Source organism: Cimex lectularius, unplaced genomic scaffold, assembly GCF_000648675.2.
Source record: "Cimex lectularius strain Harlan isolate CLEC.00 unplaced genomic scaffold, Clec_2.1 scaffold290, whole genome shotgun sequence".
NCBI lineage: Eukaryota > Metazoa > Arthropoda > Insecta > Hemiptera > Cimicidae > Cimex > Cimex lectularius.
In genome coordinates, this window is record NW_019394207.1 from 917,218 (window position 1) to 931,433 (window position 14,216).

At 39.1% G+C, this 14,216-nt stretch overlaps 1 protein-coding gene across 1 annotated transcript in view; it reads right to left on the reverse strand.

Annotated features, from left to right (window-relative positions):
• LOC106668552 (synaptogenesis protein syg-2-like) overlaps positions 1-13,359 on the reverse strand; it is a 269,026-nt gene extending 255,667 nt beyond the window's left edge. The window contains exon 1 of the mRNA XM_014397411.2: positions 13,265-13,359. The gene's annotated coding sequence lies outside the window, so the exon portion shown is untranslated. The remainder of the gene's footprint in view (positions 1-13,264) is intronic.
• Positions 13,360-14,216: the final 857 nt, after the last annotated feature.

The following is a 14,216-nucleotide window of genomic DNA, read 5'->3' on the forward strand; positions in this document are numbered from 1 at the left end:
ATAGATCCAGAGAGAATATCTACTGTACAAAAGTTAGAAACCCCGACGACATTAAAACAAGTTTTAGCGTTTGTAGGGTTATGTGGATTTTTTGCGCGGTATATTCCAAAATTTTCAGAAATAGCGGCACCACTTTATAATTTAAAAAAAAAAAATAATAATGAGGAGTTAGTTAGGACTTACGAATTCCAACAGGCATTTGATACTTTAAAAAAATGTTTAACCTCTCCACCCTTATTAACAGTTCCCGATTTTTCTAAAGAATTTTTACTTTATACTGACGCGTCCAATGCAGCTATAGGTGGTTTATTAGCACAAAAAGATAACGATAATGGGGTACAGCCGATTGCATTTTATTCAAAAAAATTAACCAATTGTGAAAAAAATTATACAACATATAAGAAAGAATTGTACGCAGTATTATTAAGCTTTAGGCATTTTAAACATTATTTAAAAAACAAACCTTTTAAATTATACACTGATTGTAATGGATTAACGATGTTCCTAAAGGGAGATAGATCAAAGATCACATCCAACCCAGCAATTAGATGGATTTCTGAGTTAGATTCTTATTCTTTTGAAGCAAGGCATGTTAAAGGAAAAAATAATTCGGTGGCAGATTATTTGTCGAGATTTCAAGAAGCAGATCAACATTTCGTTGACGATAATGAAAATAACAACAAAAACAACATCCCTGAAGACCTTACCTTATTTACCTCTCCATTACAATCCCTACCCAAATTATTCGAAAGCTTCCCGCAATTACAAAAAGAAGACAAAAACATAGCCGATAGATTACAAAGTAAAGATCCATCATTAAAAATTATAAACAATTTAGTATATTACATTCCTCACACCAAAAAAAAAAAAAAAAAATTAATAGTACCACAATCCTTCCAAGCGGCTTTGTTTGAATATTATCATAATAGTACATATGGGGCACATTTGGGCTTTAAAAAACCTTGTCAAAAATAAAAAATTGTTTACCTACAAGAATATAAATAATGATATCAAACAAAGAGTTAGACTATGCCAAACATGTAAAAAAATTAAACCTAATAACCAACCTTTTCCAAAATATTTACATAACACTCCAGCAACTAGAATATTTGAAAGAATATATATCGATTTCATTGGTCCATTACCTACATCATCCTATGGAAACAAATATATATTTTTAATCGTAGATGCATTTATTAAATTCGTACTGGCGATACCCTGCAGAAATACTTATATAGAAACGGTTTTGCGAATTTTAAAATATCATGTTTTCATGAATTATGGTTTACCAACATATATTGTTTCAGACAGACAATCATGTTTTCGAGCACAAACGTACAAAAATGCTTTGTTGACACTAGTAATAACATATATTCTCAATTATCTTATTACCCGCAAGCGAATCTAGCCGAGAGGTATATATCAGGGATAAAGAAGGCAATCAGAGCGTTTCATTCTGAAGATCAAAAACATTGGGAAAAAAATTTATTTCTGTTTATTATCGCTTTAAATTCGGCACCCAGTGAAAACAACTAAAACTTCACCTGCGTTAATATTTTTAGGAAGCAAAATACAACACCCAATAACATTGAAATTTAACATTGAACAAGAAATGATACAATTAACACCATCTGAACTTGAGTCCTTGTGGAAAACTACATTGCAAAATGTAAAAGCTGTATACAAAAAAATAATTCCAAAATGCAACAAATGAAAACATTACCATCTTTACAAATTGGCGATCTAGTATATTATAAAACATATATACTATCAAACAAGCAAAAAAAATTCAAACATCACTTTGTAATCAGTTTTCAGGCCCTTATAAGATAATAATTTTTTTAAATAAAGTTTCATACTTAATTCAATTGATATCTGATCCGAAAATTATAATCCATGCTCATTTGACACAATTAAAATATTCTTCCTTAAATAAAAAATAAATAGATAAATAAAATTAATATATAATTTTTTGCTAATCGATACAATCTAATGGAACTTTTACAACACTACCGAACTGCCGAAGCAACAAGTGTTTCATCGCCTGAACCATCATCATCCCATATAGTGGCCATGGTGCTTCTGAATCTCCTCAATTACCGACATCAACTAAAGATAACCCATCTTGACAACCTTCAGCATCCAGTGAGGCTTCTTCACCAATCTACAACGTCGGAGGTTAGAATGTCATCAACTACCGAAACTACAAGTGTCTCATCGCCTGAACTATTGTCATCCCATATCCTAGTTATGGTACTTTGGAAGCTCCTCAATTACGACGAGTCGACTAAAGATAGCTCATCATCACAACCTTCAACATCCAGCGAGGCTTCTTGACCAACTCTGCCTACTCCTGAATCACCAACATCAAGGGAAAATCATACTCAACAACTATCCGGCTTGGACATCACCACTCCTACATGTCAAGGAATTTCTTTTTTTTTCTTCATTTTTTTTCTTTGTATGCGGGTGGAATATTTATGGCGGCGAACATTCAAATTGTCGCCAAACCCCTACTGCTAGAATATCCCATCGTTCAATGCGAGACAATTGGAAAAGGAAGAGGCTCTATGAGGAATGGTGGGGGAGTCGGGTTTCGAGCGAGAAACGGAAAGGACGAAAGAAGTGACCTGCAAGAGTCTGCGCAAACCAGAAAACAAGAAGTGTGTAATTTATTTTTTTATATCGTATGTACGATTTATATTTTTTCAAAAAATTATATGAGCTCGTAGTTTTGGCCATAGGAGAATTAGTTTATATTTTTATTATTTTAATTTGTGTATAAACAGATTGAATTTTTTTTGAATAATTAAATATATTGGACTTTATAAGTAGGAAAGTAATTTTTTATTTTTTTTATTATAGGAAAGTATTTGTTTATATTTTTTATTTTTTAATAATAGAAAGAATTGTTTAATAAATAGGTTTATAGTGGAATTTATTTTATTTAATTTACCCTAACATTACAACCTAACACTAGGTGGAGTGAGGGCAGGGGACTTGGACGGTGTCTGGGCCTCCGTTAGCATGCCACCACTAATACACAGGGCCTCGGAACCCGAATATCAAAGGCAAATTACCGTGTACAACACACCACACAAACAACACACAGTCCTCATCTGGAGGTAGTGATCTCCCGGTCTTCTTGAGTGTCCATGAACCCTGCACCTGTGAGGGTAGAGGAAGAAAACTGGGTTATGGCACTCCCGGGCAGTGAGATAGTACAGGGACCCGAACCCCGGAATAGCCACCGAGGAGGCTGTCCTATCACCTCGTGTATAATGTTGTGGTGCCTAGTACCACCAGCTGGCGACTGGATGGTTACCGTGCTGGGCGTCTCCAAGGTTGTGGAGATGCTCCGGCACGGAGGAAAAGGGGTGGCAGAAGGGTCGACGAGACCGAACATGAGAAAGAAAAAAGGAAGCGAGTAATGGAGTCCATTCTACAATGGAACTGCAGGGGTATAAATACTAAGAGACAAATGCTGAAGTTAATGGCCAGGGAAAATGTACCGATGGCGATACTCCTACAAGAGACCCGAATCCGCCCGGGGTCGAGCCTCGAACTGAGGGGTACAATACTTTATCTAGAGAGGTGCAGCCGGATCCGGGCTGTAGGGCGCATGGTGGAGTGGCCATCTTAATAAGAGAAAACGTACCGGTACATGAGGTGAGGATAAATACTGAAATTCAGGCGATCGCAGCGAGGATAGCGGCGCCGATGAACCTCACTCTGTGTGCCGTCTATCTACCTCCAGATGGATCGTGGCACAGCAGTGGGGTCACTGCCCTCGTCGAGCAGCGCCCCTCGCCAGTTCTGGTGTTGGGTGATTTTAATTCGCACAACACATGGTGGGGGTCGATGCGAACAGACGCTAGGGGCAGAGAGTTGGGGGACCTAATAGGCGAGTCCGATCTGGTCCTCCTAAACACCGGCGCTGCTACACATACTGATTTTAGTACAGGCCGATTTATCGCGATCGACCTGTCGTTAGCCTCACCATCCCTGACCACCCGGGTAGAATAGGCTCCATTGGGGGACCCCCCACCTAACTGACCTCTTTCCGATATTGTTGAGGAGTTCCGTCTCGAGAGGAGTATATCACACTCCTACGATGTGGAACCTGAAGCGTGCGGATTGGGAACTTTTCTCTGCGACGGTGTCGGCACCTCAGTTAAGCCGGGAACACACTTACCCGATGCTACGCCGTGCGACGCTACCCGATGCTACCCGATCCTACCTGACTCCTTGCCACGTTTTGGTGGGGTGTGCACATCTATCCGACGCAACCACACGTCGCATACAGTCCACAGCGTTTATCACAATAATCACTATCACACTAGCAACGCATCTTTTGTTCTTAATGCACTATTTTGAGCAAAACCACAACCATCTAATAAATTGTTTGTTAAACTTAATTGTTTTAAATAAAGTTACTCCTAACCATCATAATTAAACAATGTTTATAAAAACTTATGCATTTTTGATATCGTGTAATTTGGTTTACATTAAAATAACATGTTGTAATTAATATACCGACAAAATTACATCTACTTAGTTTGAAATAAGTTACAAAAAATATGAGTGTCCTGTTTTGATGCTACCCGACGAAAATGGTCTATTTTTACGAGCAAAACTATGAAATAAATAGTTAATTAAAGTTTATGAGCAAAACAGTGTAATAAATTGTTCCAATATTAGTATATGTACCGCCGAAGCGAGTACAATAAATTGTTAGTTAAATTTATTATATCAAAAAATCGTATTCCGGTATTTTGATTAATTTTCTACCAAACCTTTAAAATTAATTTTTTAAATAAAAACCAATTAATTTTTAATCACAGTTAATTTGGTTTATATTAAAATAAGTATGTTGTAATTAATATAACGACAATAATACATGTAGTTTGAATAAAAATATGAGTGTCCGGTTCTTTTGTCTTCGACCGTACTCGATACGACCCGACGAAAATCTGGACAGTAGGGATAGCAGAGCGTCGGGTAGGTTAGCGTGGCATAGCATCGGGTAGATGTGCACGGGGGTAGTGCAACCTTATGGAAAATCGGAGTTTGGATTTGCGTCGGGTAGCATCGGGAAGCGTCGCATGGCGTAGCATCGGGTAAGAGTTTTCCTGGCTTTAACAGGGGATGTCGACACTGATCTCTTTGAGCGGGAGATAAACCGCGCTGCGGGCAGATCCATTCCCAGGAACGGTGGGTCTACTTGTTCGCCACCGGTTCCTTGGTGGAGAGAAGCCTGCGTCCGTGCACACGCGGAGAAGAAGCGAGCGTTCCGGCGCTTCATAAAACATCCGACAGAGGAGAACCTTGCAAACTTTAATGTAAAAAGGGCTAGAGAGAGGCATACCTTTTCCCAAGCCAGAAAGGACAGCCTGGCGAGGTATGTGTCTGAGATGACTTGCCAGAGAAGTATGGGACAGGGTCAGAGCACTCTCTGGCCGATCCAAACCTCCGTCGGAACCGATATTGACCACCGATCGCGGGAGTGTGACGGAAGCCTCGGAAGTTGTCGAAGCACTGGCGCGGCATTTCGCCGCGGTGCCCAGTTTCGAGGAATATTCCGATACCTTCCGACAAAGGAACATGCTGCTGACGATGGCAGATTTCGAGTCCGCGTCGTAGCTCGCCCAGAATTCAAGCCGAATGTGACGTTATCCCATATGAGATACTTCGGCACCTTCCCCAGGGTGCGAAGCGGCGCTTGTTGGACTTGTTCAACAATATATGGGATTCGGACTCTTACCGATCGTTGGCGAGAAGCGCTTATAATACCTAACCTTAAAGATGGTAGGAACCCAAGCCAGGCTACTAGTTACAGACCGATTTCGCGGGTAATGACGAGGGATCGTCCTCACCCGACTGAGGATTGGCCATACACGGTTGACACATTGGCATCTGCTTTTGGGCCAAAGCCCGCCCAGGTGCCCCTTATGCAGAGAAAGGTTGCTCGATGTGTCCCACATAACAGAGGCGTGTCACGCCTTGGCTCAATAAAGAGAGCGTGTAGGCATGCTGCCGGACTTAAGAAGAGTACTCGAACACGGTAGCGAGTTTCAGAGTCCCCTGTTCCGCTTTTTAGGGGAAATTAGGTTTTTTATTGTATATAATATGTCTTATGTGTTGTGTGTCTATATGTTTTGTCTGAGTGCATGTATTTATTCGCTGAATGGCGAGGGGTGGGGGTGAAATATAACGTCATCGCCCCTCGAACGTTGAGAGCGTAAGAGTGTGTGTTCAGGGTCGATGGCGGAATATTTATAAAAGTACTCCATCGACCCAAATCTAGATTAGCTTGAGTATAGGTCGGTGGAGGAATATCAAGTACTCCAACGACGAAACGGAATGAGTGTACTGTATGGATGTATTTTTGGGTATGAATGTATTTATTTGTATGAATGTAGTGTTTGAAAGGGTAAATAGAATATAGACTTAGTTGGGGGGTGAAATGACCTAGATGTCGGAAGCCCCGTCAAAAAAAAATAAAAAAAAAATAAGGCCGGGAAGTGACGGGATTTGTTGTTGGCAACGCACTTGACGACGAGGCTCTCTCTTCTTCGCAAACGCACGTGGTCGAGGTAGTTCCGCAATCGTTTTAAAGAATTTCTTGTTTACGAGTTGAATTCGCTATATGTTATTTATTCGCGACCGTTTTGTACGTAGTCCACCTCTGGCATCACCCAGTGAGTTTTCTTTTAGACAATAAGTTCTGATTAATTTAGTATATCAGGCACCTTTTTAGTTTATACATATTTTCTTCGTAGACAATTTAAATTTTAATTTGTTCGATACTTGTATAATTATAATTAATTCCAAACTTTGCCTTATTGTTATTTATTTAAACGCATACATTGATTGGCTTGTAATTGATTTAAAGGATTGTGGGCTGGTAAATGTCTATCAATTGTAAGGATTGAAATTTCCTATTCTTCATTACATTTGGGGTATTGGTGAACTACAATCTGGTAAAATGACATTTAGTGGATCCTTGAGAAATCTAGAATTCCTATAATGAGGGATTACACGCAATTGCGTTGGGTCACCCTTTCTCGTACAGCATTGCCACAGAGAACTCTATATATCAATCTATCTATGTATTCACTTTTTGTAAATGATGGTTCTATTCACAGATTTGTGGCTTCCAATGATGCAATTTTCAATCATTATACGCTCATCATCAGGTTGAAAAAATTACAAACACGTCCTTCACATGAATTGTAAGAGTGAACCCGCCGATCCACCTCGAACGCGGCTTTTCAATGAGAAATGGGATTTTGATGCCGCTCGATTTTGTATGTAGATTGGTTTGAGAAATTTGAAATAAAAAAATGTAAAATTAAACACGGAGATAAATGCATTAATAGCATAATAAATTTTGTTTTACCTCGTATTTTAAACATGTACTTAAACAATTTGTGATATACAAATTAATCACTAATTTAAAATTATTTTTTATAGTATTTATTAGGATGATAGAAATTATAAATGGCGGAGTGAGTTCAATCTTTATGAAAAGAGAGTTCCTACTCACAGTTAGTTGTTTAAAACGATCCGGACATCAAGCATGTCCGGTCAAGCATCATCAGGTTAAAACAATTTAAATCCACGTCTCTAGACATGAATTGTAAAAGTGAAACCACCTACAATTAGGTCTATGGGTAAAAAGTAAGAACAGTGTTACTTCCAATGCCGATAAAGGAAATAGTATAGTTATGATTGAACATCAATAATACTTTTCTAACGTTGAGGAATTTCTAAAAAATAACGATTGTAAAGACATAAAAAAAATCCCACCTTAAAATTAAAAACTAAAGTTCAAACAGCCATAAAAAATAGTGACTTGTTATTCTCAAATGACCAATATGGAGACAAAAAATTAGTACCAATGAACCCGAAACCCCCAATGTTATACGGTACGGTCTAAGTTCACAAGGAAATCCTATAAGACCAGTAGTTCCGTTTCATAATTCTCCATGCCAAAAACTCGCGATTGCAATTGATAAAATAATTTTTTGGGGGTTTACGATTCAGTATCACTCATGCCCCAAGATAAAATAATTAAAACTCTCACCAATTTCAAACATAATTTCTACTTTCTGTAGAATTGATAAAACAACTTTTTTAAATTACAATCAGTAATTTTTTTTCCGGCCGGCAAACTGCTTCGGTCATTGCTGGCACCACGCGTATATCTTTCTCACATTTTGAAAAATCTGCATTTTCTACTGATAACGTCATTCTAATTGGCCACTCATCCGACCTTACGGTTGTCACCTCTGAGCTTGAGGTACATTTAATTACCCCCTGAAATAATCAGAGTACGCAGGGGGGAGTACAAGGGAAATAAATAAACATACAATTTGGAATCAAATTCCTTCACCTTGTATTCAAAAAAGTAAGTACACACATCGGGTTAGTCCCCTTCAAGTCAGTACCCAGAACAAAGGACAGTTTGGAAGATATTTTCTTTTGTTTATCCGAAAATGTGTGCGTTTTTACTAATACCTTTTCCACTATCTTAAGTCGAATATCTCTATGTTTTCTGTTGTACCACTTCTTTTGGATATGTTTTGACTTTTCGATGGTTTTCAAGGCTGTTTGCCACATTTCATCATACGATGTTTTTTCTTGTGACACCGGTACCTCCCATTCCAAATTTGATGGGGTATTCAGCTTTCTTCCTAGGAATAATTTGGAGGGGGTGAAGCCCGTAGATGAGTTGATGGCGGTGTTCAAAGTCAGTTGAAAAAATGACAGATTCTGCGACCATTTAGTTTGGTTGTCTCCGAAGTAGCGGTAAGGGAGGTTTTCAGATTTCGGAGACCTCTCTCAGCTTTACTCGAGTTAGAGTACAAAGGTATTTGAAACGATTTTTTGACTCCGTTGCTGAATAAAAAATCTCTTAATGCCTTAGCCTTAAAAATAGAATGATTATCTGTCATTTGTGGACCAGTAATTAAAAATTCTGTCCCGCAAGCAATTTATTATTGTCGCCGTATTTGCCGTCCGGATTGGGAACAAAATTGTATACGTAGTAAACCCGTCTACGGATATAAAAATGTACTTGTAGCTATTGCTACAAGGGGGTCCAGCCAAATCTACAAATAGTTTTTCTTGTGGTTCCTTGCAAGAAAAACTAGAAAGTGAACCTTTGGGTAAGCTCTGCTCAGGCTTACTTCTTTGACTAGACAAACACAGCTTAATCTTCTCCTGTACGAAGCTACGCACATGCGGGAAAAAGAAAGATTCTCTTATTCTATTTAGGGTACGATTAACTCCGTGATGCGATCCTATTAACTCAGTCTGGTAATATTTGAACACCATATGCCTAAGTTGTTTGGGTATCAACGCTCTGTGCTGTCCTGGGGTAACTTCAAAATATAACTTGTCTACGATGAGGGAGTATCCAGGGATTTTAACTACAACTACTTTTTAATTTATCGATTTTGACCTTTAAGTCTTTGTCTTCATATTGAGCCGATGATAGGTTTTGGAACACCTCAGGGATTTTTTGTAACACGTTTATGGTTTCAATTTGGTTTTCATCACTATTTGGTTCGGCAGGATTTCTGGAAATGTAGTCCGCGATAGAATTGTTTTTTCCTTTTATGTGAAATACTTGTACCGGTACGCAAGTATCTTTGCCGCAAATCTAGCATCGCGTCCCCCTTTATTTTGCAAGGAAATCACGGACGTGAGAGATTTGTGGTCTGTAAACAAGTTGAATTCGTTAAATTCCAGGTATGTTTGGAAAGCTCATAAGCACTGTAATTCGCCTCAGTACCTTTTAGCTTTCTGGACGCAAAGCGACTGGTCGGAAAGCGCCTTCTTCCTCCTGAGCTAGGACGGCGGCTATACCGAGAGTTGAACGATCCGTAAACACGGAAAATCTTTCTCTGAAGTTGGGAGTCTTGAGGACAGGTGGCGATGTGATTTTTGAACCGAGGGTTTGCCAAGCGTTTTGGCATTCCTCCGTCCAAACCATGGGGGAATCTTTCTTTCGCATTTCGTTAAGGGGTCGCGCGATAATCCTTAGATCTGGAATGAATCTACCAACAAAGTTAATACTCCCAAGGAATTGGGCCACCTGCTTTGGGGTTTTTGGTCGAGGGATATTTAGGATATCCTTAATCTTATTCTGGTCGACGGATATTCCTCCCTTCTGGATGGAATGACCGAGGAACCTAATTTTAGAATTGGCTAATTGAATTTTTTCCGGATTGACTGTTAGATTTGCATCTTTTAACCGGTCCAGAACGATCGTAATATGGTTAACGTGATCTTCCCATGTGGTACTGTAAATACAAATGTCATTGAGGTCGAAGAAAACGAATTTTTTCTTTATGTCACCGAACATGGTGACCATTAATTGGGAGAATACATTCCCAGCAAGGGATATACCGAATGGTGTTCTGGTGTACTGAAAACAACCAAAAGGGGTCGAGAAAGTGGTTAAAATTTTTGATTCCGGAGATAATGGGACTTGGTGGTACGCCAAATTTAAGCCCTTGACCGTAAAATACCTTGGCAGCTTCGCTAAAATATAAAAAGGCAGATTCAATGGTTGGGATTGGAAAGTATGTATAAACTAGGTTCTCGTTTAACTGTCGGTAATCCACCACTAAGCGAAAGTCTGTTGTGCTGCTATTTTTCTTTGGCACCAAAAACGCGGGGACGGCGAAATTGGAAGATGCTTTTTCAATGATTCCGTCTTCGAGGAGCTTAGCAATCTTGTCGCGCATGATCTGTCTTCTACACGGGCTCTGGGCAAAAACCATTCTTTTACGCTTGAGACTAGCACCTTCCTTTAGACGGAGGGTGCATTGAATGAGCTGTGTCAGTCCCATTGAGGGTATTCGGGTACAAGGTAACTAGATGTTTTAATAAGTTTTCTTTGTTAATTGATGCCATGTTTTGAATAGAAGTGCTATTATTGTTTATCAATTTGATTTTTTCATCTTTTTTAAAGTCGAAGAAAATTTGCGAATGACTAGGGTCTACTGTCATCTTTGAGAATCGAAGGAAATTAAAACCTAAAATTACGTCGGTAGGGAGTTTTTCAATTATTACGAAATAAAAATACCAAGACAAGGAATTAATGTTAATTTTAAGCTTTACCTTTTCATTACAATTAAGGACGTTGGAACCTCCTACTACGATTTCACACTTCTCTATATTTTTTAGGTTACAAGTTGAATCTTTAATTGTTTTTATATTTGTCGCGGCTTATGTAACACACGGATGCACCAGTGTCGATTAGTGCGAAATATTCTAAATTCTGGAGGGAAATTTTTAAATAGTTGTTAATGGCTGATGTTGAAATTTGGATAATTTCCTCCTGTCGCTCCGACCTGCAGACCCGATCTATTCGTTTTTTGAGGGGCTTCGTTTTTTGGGTTATGGGTGTGGGACGTCTGTCTTACTTGCTTTCTTTACCGTGTATACCTTTTCTTGTTTTATTCGTTGTTCGGATTGATTTTTAAATGGTTTTTTCCAGGAGTTTGACTTGCCGCTATATTCGGAATGCCTTTTGTCGTTCGAATTGGTTTCTCGGGTGGAATTTTCCCTAGATTTACCTCTTTGGCGGGATGTGCTTCGGTTTTGGTGTTCATTTCGGTTTATATAATGGAAATTGTTTTTTCTACGGTTATCCCTATGGTGTCCATAATGAAACCTATAGAATTGCTTCTGTGGTGACTCATGCCTTCCTGAACTAAAAAAGTTATTATCGGAAGCCATGGTCAGGATTTCTTGCTTTTCGACGTAAGTTACAAGGTCTTGTAACTTTTCTAAATTAGAAGGCCTAGTCGCGAACTGAAATCTGGATTTTGTATTGATTCAAGTATTTCTTCGTTCGAGAATTCAGTAAGTAGACGTGCAAATCGTCATACATCCTCTGTATAATTTCTGAACGCCTCCCTATGACCTTGTGGACGCGAAACCTTTCGAGAAATCAGATGAGTCCTTATTAGGGGAGTGGTAAGTTCTAGAACAATGAATTGGCTTTAAAAGATGGTATCCCTACGGCGAGCCTTCTTAAAAGAGGATTGTTTTGTGTTGCGGCTAGCCTTTTAAAAATTTCCGGAAAATATTCGCTGTTAATTTTATTAATTTTAGAAAGCCTATCTAAAAAAGGAAACGACCTACCAAGGTTTATTTTTTCTTAGGAGAGGCATCTTTTCTACTTCGGCCTCAATGTACCGGGGTATGTTTTGGGTATTGTGAATTTGGGTGACTGGAGGAGAGATATTTTCACTGGGGACTACGTTATCATTATTTGTTGGAGTTTCAGGGGTTTTTTTGTGTACTAGTTGTCGTTATGAGGTTCTGTATAAGGATCGTGATAGATGCGAGTTGCTCCCGAATTGAGCTGAACTCGGAACAGGTCGAGGTTTGATTTTCATCATTTTGTGCTTGGAGAGTTTGTACTTGTTTTTGAAGTACACCCATTTCCTGGCACGAGTCGCACAACCATAGGGGTCTACAGTCTGTAGATATTTTAGTCCAATTGGACCGGCTTTGGGCTCGTGAACATTCGTAATGGAACTTTCGCCTGCACTTTTTGCAAGCTGACAATGTTTCCGGTCCGGCGTCTGTAAAACCGTTGCACATATATTTGTACACTTTCGTTCCGTCACGGTAAAGGAAATCAGAAATAAATAATAGGTACACAATGAATAAATGAATATAGATTAAAATTATTGTTTCTGTTATGTAAAAGAATATATTTCTCCAAACTCGGCTACTTTGTTTTGAATCAGCGTATTAATGGCGATAAGGTATGAAGCGATAACGGAAATTGTTCTGTTTAATGAATTTCGCTCTTTTAAACATTATTCAATTACGACGAAAAGGAACAAAAAATCATACGCATGCATGCATTAAATAATCTTAAACCTCGGGATAAATTAACAATAGATAAAATTCTAAATAAAAGGATGGAACTGCCACTGAAAAAGGAAAATTATTTACACAAAAATTATTTACAAAATCAATTTAAAAAGATAGGATCTTTCACCATAAATAATTTAAACCCTCTGCTGCCAGAATGTCACCTCTGAGATTGAGGTACTTACCAGTAATTACCCACTGAAATTAGGCAGAGTACGCAGGGAGGGTACAAGGGAAATAAATAAACACACAATTTGGAATCAAATTCCTTCATCATTAATTCAAAAAATAAGTACACACATCGGGTTAGTCCCCTTCAAGTCAGTACCCAGGACAAATGCTATATCGGACTTACGGACGGGCTTGTCAAACGTTAGGGTCACGGCAAAATCCAAGCGAGCACTCCTGCCTCGACTTGTTCGTTACCCCCTCCTCTCACCCTTATCACCTATGTCCGGGCTGAACCCTTGACACGGTTTTTGTTGCATTTCTCTTTGTATCCCTCCACATGTGGTAAATTGAAGTATTTGACCATTTACATACACACACATTCATTATACACATTTATACTAATAAACCTAGGATTTGCCATTCACTCCAACATAACGTTTTCATTGCGTTTTTGATGTCTGCTGGGCTGATCGGCAAATCCGGGTCATGCGGCAATTTAGTGGCGTCTTTTGCCGCTCTGTCGGCTTCTTCGTTTCCTTTTAGGCCGACATGACCCGGGATCCAAAGGAAAGCGATCTCACGTTCCTCCTCGCATAATTCCTGTATGAGCTGGTAGATGTTTTTTACTAGAGGGTCCGTGGAGAATTTGTTCCGTATAGCCGAGATTGCGGTGAGTGAGTCTGTGCATATTACGAATTTTGATGTTGGCAGTTTAACAATCTCACTCAGGGCCAACGATATGGCGGTTAGTTCTGCAGTGAAGATGCTGGCCGTGCTCGGGAGGGGAATTTTTTTGCAATTATCTCCCATATATATGGCACAGCCAACACCCTCTTCTGTTTTGGATCCATTAGTATATATGAATTTGGCTTCATTGTATTCCTCCCTTAAGGAGAGGAATGCTGTTTTGTAGATATACGAAGGAGTCTCTTCTTTTTTCCACACAGCCAGATCGTCTCGCACTGGAACGGAGGGCAATAGCCAGGGTTCCGATGTTGGAACTCCGTTTTAATTACTTTTTTCATGGTTGTGTCCGTTGTGAACAAGGTTTCTTTTAATCTTATGGCCAAGGGTCTTGTGCGGGTTCTCAGCGTTCCATACATTTCTTCTAACTCGGCATTAAATATAGGGTTATG